The 7,175-nt window shown below is 40.2% G+C and overlaps 1 long non-coding RNA gene across 1 annotated transcript; it reads left to right on the top strand.

The window, feature by feature from the left end:
• Window positions 1-1,229: 1,229 nt before the first annotated feature.
• Window positions 1,230-1,844, top strand: LOC127532067 (uncharacterized). The gene is made up of 4 exons (XR_007939321.1): window positions 1,230-1,270; window positions 1,410-1,466; window positions 1,521-1,541; window positions 1,629-1,844. It is a non-coding gene; the product is annotated as an uncharacterized LOC127532067 (long non-coding RNA).
• The last annotated feature ends 5,331 nt before the right edge of the window (window positions 1,845-7,175 follow it).

Below are 7,175 nucleotides of genomic sequence, written 5' to 3'. Positions count from 1 at the left end.
CAACTGTAGGTCTTGAAGCCAACACAGAGAGACATAGTCTTTCTGGACTCCAAATGTGCACATGCACAGTTTGGATTTGGAGATCAAGAAATCAAAGACTTGTTGAGGTTTCTTTTATTACCAAAACATACCTTTTTGGTTCTTTACCCATGTTCATGTTCCAAGGCCGTTCGGACGCCTCTCTGAAATGTCGCGTTTCATAAACGAGATCATGTTCAGATCTGTGTAGTAGCAATTTATGGTGCTGTCAAAATGAACTGCAAAAAAGTAACTGCATATATTGTGCTAGTATTATATATCCTCTATGTCATTGAATTGAAAACGAGTTGAATTTTATCACCAAAAATGAAAACTTTTTGGAACAGAGTTTGCACTGTGGCACCATAAAAGGCTGCTACAATAGTGCATGTGATTGCATGAAGATTCCAGACTGCTGTGATTATGTGTGTGCTGTGATGTGCATGGAAGATGACGATGTTTTTCAGCATGTAAAGTTAGGTCATAATGCAGCTGTTTTTCAATTTTAGAAACCTTTGCCAGTCAATTAATCCCGGAGTGTGGAATGAGAAGACTGGCTTAGACATACAGGTAAATGTATGATGATGACGATAATGATAATGATAGTGATGACAGTCATCAACTATCAACTCTTTTCTGTTTGACTTGTTAGGGATTTCCACGACAGCCCTATGGGCAGGACTGTGGCATCTTCATGCTGATGGTAAATAAAATAATTTGTCAGATCTATTTCATTATGTCCTTTAAATGTATATTAAAATTAAGTCATTCTTTTGTTTGTAGTATGCCCTTTACACAGTTCTGGACGCTCCATATGATTTCACCATAGTGAGTTCACCTGCTCATTCAAAAAAAGATTGTAAATTTATTATGTTTGATCTTTTATGAAATCGGTATGTCTGTATGTTTTTGTAGGCTAACATGCCAACCCTGCGAAAATGGTGGTGTGTCATGCTCATTGAAAACTTTGATCTTGGAAGGTAGGACATTATAATTTGATTGACTAATTGATATGCACATTGTAATGTCATCTGTCTTGTCTTCCCATTCTCGTGCTTGTTGCCAGAATTGCCGAAAATTGCCTGGCCCAGACCGTTGCTGGGCCATTAAATTTAATTGTTTTACGCTTTTTACCAATTATTATAGCCATGGCAAAATGTTTGCCCATTGGACACACACGTCAAAAGCCCTTCTGGCAGGTGAAGTGCCACCAGTTTTTAGACTGAAGCGAAAACTGGATGACATGACTGAGGTCAGTTTGTAGTCCTTTTTTCTCAGTCTTTATTAGTTGTTTTCAGTCAATCTTATGTCAAGTTTCCCATCCCAGGACATGGTTTCTAAACTGACTTTGTGACCTTTGCTTGTATTTAATGCAAAATAATACTTTTTAGGCTGAGGAGAGGAAGAAAATGTGCCACCAGGTAGAGACAACGGAACCAGCTCACCAGGTGGAGACAACAGAACCGGCTCACCAGGTGAAGACAACGGAACCGGCTCACCAGGTGGAGACAACTGAAGAAGAGGTAGGCCTCTCCAGTTCCATGTTGTTAAATTTTGTGAGATGATCTTTCATGCCTTGACAAAAAGCTGACACTTTTTTTTTTCTTTAGACCAGTATGGTGGGCCAAGTTGTGGCCCACTGCAAACAAGCAGCGGAATGGGTGCAGGGGAACCCACAACTGTTTACAGCCAGGGTGGAGATGCCAGAAATTTTAAACATGGACAGCAGCTCTATTGAGGAGGCTCAACAGCAACTGGCAAACTTGTTCGATGCCACCCAGGACATTGATGATGATGAGAGGGGATTCATTCTGGAGCCCTTCAAGTTTTTCTTTTATAACATTGAGGATATGTTTGTCTTCTGTGAAGAGGTTATGGATAACCGACGCTACATAGCATATTGTGAATTCAAAGACAAATAAAATGTTTGAAAGTTTGTTTTGTGTCTACTGTTTTCTTCTGTAACAGAGGTTATTGGCTCTCTGGGTCATGTAACTAGGTATTCAGTAATTCAGTGAATTGAATACACAAAACTTAATCAAAAAATTAATCAACCCTTACATCCTCCATTGGCAAATCCATGTGGTCTGACAGCACAAGGTAAGAACACAGCACAAACAATATTAAGTAATTATTAAATGAATTATGATGAGAAGAAGATGAATAATTGTAAACACATACTATATACCTATATAAAAGAATGGAGTAAATCAATGTGTAAATGGGTCAAACAGTGCAGGAGGCTACATTTTCAATGATAAATAATAGTATGGTAACAAAGAACAGTCAGCAATAGGTTGGCGTGTGGAAGCATTATACCATCACACATTAGGGTGCATTCACATACCAGCCCGATCTCACGAGGATTCGTGAAACTGTCACGTAAATTTTTGTTTCGGCTTCGTGCGCACCAACACGATTTCGTCATGTTTTTCGTGCCGCTCACCACGAAATGCACACCAATGTATTTTAAACGGCGGACTTTTCGTGCCACTCAGAACGTATTTCAAAAGAATGTGTATATTATATTTTTAATGTAAAACCGCGGCGAATCCAACGCTATATTTTGCATGACATCGTCCCTAAACATAACCCTAACCATAATCCTAACCATAACCTAACCATAACCTAACCATAAGCCGGTGGTACACTTACCAATTTGCATAGGAATTTCAAGAATGTCCGGCGGCCGGCGGCCGGCGGCCGCAAACGCAATCACACAAGCAGTATACGCCGATGGACAGCTTAGATCGTCATGAATCCGCCGGTATAAACCACTTTCAGATGTGATTACCACAGCGAAAAACATTTCGTGGTGAGCGGCACGAAAAACATGACGAAATCGTGTTGGTGCGCACGAAACCGAAACTAAAACTTACGTGACAGTTTCACGAATCCCCGTGAGACCGGGTTGCACATACACACGTGGACAAAATTGTTGGTACCCCTCAGTTAAAGAAGGAAAAACCCACAATTCTCACTGAAATCACTTGAAACTCACAAAAGTAACAATAAATAAAAATTTATTGAAAATTAAATAATCAAAAACAGCCATTACTTTTGAATTGTTGATTAACATAATTATTTAAAAAAACAAACTAATGAAACAGGCCTGGACAAAAATGGTGGTACCTCTATAAAAGATTGAAAACTATTTGACCAGAGTGACATGATTACCGTAACTCAGGTGTGTCATTTAATTGACATCACAGGTGTTTCCAAACTCATAATCAGTCAGTCTGCCTATTTAAAGGGAGACAAGTAGTCACCCTGCTGTTTGGTGAAAAGGTGTGTACCACACTGAACATGGACAACAGAAAGCGAAGGAGAGAATTGTCCCAGGACATCCGAAAAAAAATTATAGACAAACATCTTAAAGGTAAAGGCTATAAGACCATCTCTAAACAGCTTGAAGTTCCTGTGACAACAGTGGCTCATATTATTCAGAAGTTCAAGACCCACAGGACAGTAGCCAACCTCCCTGGACGTGGCCGCAAGAGGAAAATTGATGACAAATTGAAGAGACGGATCGTTCGAATTGTATCCAAAGAGCCCAGAGCAACCTCCAAAGAAATTAAAGGTGAACTCCAAGGCCAAGGTACATCAGTGTCAGATCGCACCATTTGTCGTTGTTTGAGCCAAAGTGGACTTCATGGGAGACGACCAAGGAGGACACCACTGCTGAAAAAAACTCATAAAAAAGCGAGACTGGAATTTGCAAAAATGCATGTTGACAAGCCACAAAGCTTCTGGGAGAATGTCCTTTGGACAGATGAGACCAAACTGGAGCTTTTTGGTAAGGCACATCAACTCTATGTTCATAGACTCAAAAACCAAGCATACGAAGAAAAGAACACTGTCCCTACGGTGAAACATGGAGGAGGCTCAGTAATGTTTTGGGGCTGCTTTGCTGCATCTGGCACAGGGTGTCTTGAAAGTGTGCAAGGTACGATGAAATCTGAAGACTATCAAGGCATTCTGGAGAGAAATGTGCTGCCTAGTGTCAGAAAGCTTGGTCTCAGTCGCAGGTCATGGGTCTTCCAACAGGACAACGATCCAAAACACACAGCCAAAAACACCCAAGAATGGCTGAGAGAAAAGCGTTGGACTATTCTAAAGTGGCCTTCTATGAGCCCAGATCTGAATCCCATTGAACATATGTGGAAGGAGCTGAAACATGCCATTTGGAGAAGACACCCACCAAACCTGAGACAACTGGAGCTGTTTGCTCATGAGGAGTGGGCCAAAATACCTGTTGACAGCTGCAGAACGCTCATTGACAAATACAGAAATCGTTTAATTGCAGTGATTGCCTCAAAAGGTTGTGCAACAAAATATTAAGTTATGGGTACCATCATTTTTGTCCAGCCCTATTTCATTAGTTTGTTTTTTTTAAATAATTATGTTAATCAACAATTCAAAAGTGATGGCTGATTTTGATTATTTAATTTTCAATAAATTTTTATTTATTGTTACTTTTGTGAGTTTCAAGTGATTTCAGTGAGAATTGTGGGTTTTTCCTTCTTTAACTGAGGGGTACCAACAATTTTGTCCACGTGTGTAGATGTATTGTTTCAAAACGAATATGTGGTGCAAACTAAACTAACAGCTGTCCTTTTAGCCAATTAAATCAAAAATAATGTGGCGTAAAATAATGCAGTAATGAGAAATAATGTTTTAAGGGGATCATAACAATAGCTGTACATCTAGTTTGCATTAATTATCAGTAGAAAAACTCGTTGGTCGTGCCGTTTTTGATTTTCTTGCATTTTATCCAGGTCAACTGGAAACATAGTATTTTTTAAAATCTTAATCGAACATGAATACACATAAATAATATTTACATATTTAGACATAAAATAATGCCCACGGAAAACTAGAAAACATGTAGGCTTCTGGTATACTCGCTTTTAAATCATATTTACATTATATACATATAGTATATTCACGTGGGAAACGCTAAATACGTGCTTCCGTCGAATAAACTTCCGGTCCTGAGAGTGGAGGGGACCTCACAGTGCAGGTCTGCAAGGTTTTATTTTGAAAGGCTTCGAATAAACCTCTGGTCCTGAGAGTGGAGGGGACCTCACAGTGCAGGTCTGCAAGGTTTTATTTTGAAAGGCTTCGAATAAACTTCCGGTCCTGAGAGTGGAGGGGACCTCACAGTGCAGGTCTGCAAGGAAGGGTCCTGAGAGTGGAGGTCTGCAGCCAGACCCCTCTCGAAAAAAGCGGTTTCCCATGGGGCTAGACCCTTAAAAGCAGATACAGTGCTTCATGTGACTGCTCTGAATAGTCCCACACAATATCAGACTTGAATTCCACTTGGAATGACTTTTATGATACTTGATATGTTGCACAAAATGTCTCCTTCATTTGAAGTCTTCAGATTTAGTGACCCTTGACCCCTTCAAAGATATTTTAACTGCAGACTTGCTCCCAGAGCATTCAGCACACCCTGTTCTATGACTTTATGCACTTTGGTGCACTTTGATTGATGTTCTCACACTGTTTTTCATTCATTTTACATTTCCATCTTAAAAAAAGGCCCCTGTTCCAGTGTCTTTTTTGCTCCTATTTTGCCGTTGTAGGTCCTGGTGGTCTGAAAACGTACACCAGTATTGCTTCAGGACCCAATATCAAGCATGTGCAGGTTGGTCCAAATCGGTCAAAGAATCTGTGAGATTTCAGCCCGGTCTCACGGGGATTCGTGAAACTGTCACGTCAGTTTTTGTTTCGGTTTCGTGCGCACCAACACGATGCCATCATGTTTTTCGTGCCGCTCACCACGAGCGAAACCCGCTGTGGTAATCACATCTGAAAGTGGTTTATACCGGCGGATTCATGATGATCTAAGCTGTCCATCGGCGTTTGCGGCCGCCGCTGCGGCCGCCGTTTCAGCCGCCAGACATTCTTTAAATTCCTATGCAAATTCGGCGGATTCATGACGATCTAAGCTGTCAGCTTCGATCGTCATGAATCCGCCGGTATAAACCACTTTCAGATGTGATTACCACAGCGGGTTTCGCTCGTGGTGAGCGGCACGAAAAACATGACGACATCGTGTTGGTGCGCACGAAACCGAAACAAAAACTGACGTGACAGTTTCACGAATCCCCGTGAGACCGTGTTGGAGATTTTGACCTTAATTGGTCTTTTGGACATTAAAGGGGCACACAGTGTGTCCTCTGCTTGTCTTGAATCATAAATCAACATCAGTAAATTTCTCGCTCCTTAATAAGAGATGTAAATGAGATGCCATATTCATTCAATATTCATTATGGTACTGGATGGTTTAAAAAAAAAAAAAACTTTATTGCACTATGTCAGTGAACTAAACAAACAATGAACACCGGACCATGATGTATGGATTGTACTTTATTTCATGGGGAAAAAAAGTATTTAATAGGCTGCATAAACACACCCACCAGGAAATTACGTCAATTTGTTGATTATCTAATTAATTGAAATCCAAAATATTAAAAAAAAAAAACTGATGCTTTTGTCGGGAGCAAGCAATAACATCCGGATTGTCTCAAAAACGGGGGTGCCGAATTCCAAGGAAGAATATATTTGTAATCCCCGGGGCACTAAAATCCGTCTGAGGTTGCTTATTTATTGAATAGATATTGTCAGTAACTACACAAATATGTTCAGAGCTCAGATAACGACACAACGTAACGAATAAATACAATAACATATAGGCCTATGCCATTTGGTTTAGCCCGTGGATGCTTCCTTAGCAACCACCACAGCAACGGTAGAAAACGTAACAATGTAACAATTCCATTCCGAGCCGTGAAAGATTCATCGTAATAAACAAACCAAAGATCATACACAAGAACTGAACGAATATTGTGAAATTAAAATGTATATTTTTTGCTAGAAATGTCACCAAAATGCTTTTTTAAGTCCAAACTGTCTTGAAATAATGCATTTTCCACCGAGAATGAAAGGAAAGGCCGCCATGTTTTCATTTTGAGAGGCCCGCAGCAAGCAGTCACGTGACCTGTCGTCAGGCCAATAGAAAATAATAGGGAGAAAAACGTAAACATTTTACAATTTTCAGACCTTTATTGTGAGACTGCTACGTTTTGTTCTGTGAACAAACGTAGGTATTTCACATTTGGCCATGAGACTGGGTTGTAGAGAGGCATGCC

The sequence above is a fragment of the Acanthochromis polyacanthus genome, chromosome 2, assembly GCF_021347895.1.
Source record: "Acanthochromis polyacanthus isolate Apoly-LR-REF ecotype Palm Island chromosome 2, KAUST_Apoly_ChrSc, whole genome shotgun sequence".
NCBI lineage: Eukaryota > Metazoa > Chordata > Actinopteri > Pomacentridae > Acanthochromis > Acanthochromis polyacanthus.
Note: the sequence above shows the minus strand (reverse complement) of the source record. Positions and strands in the feature narration are given on the sequence as shown.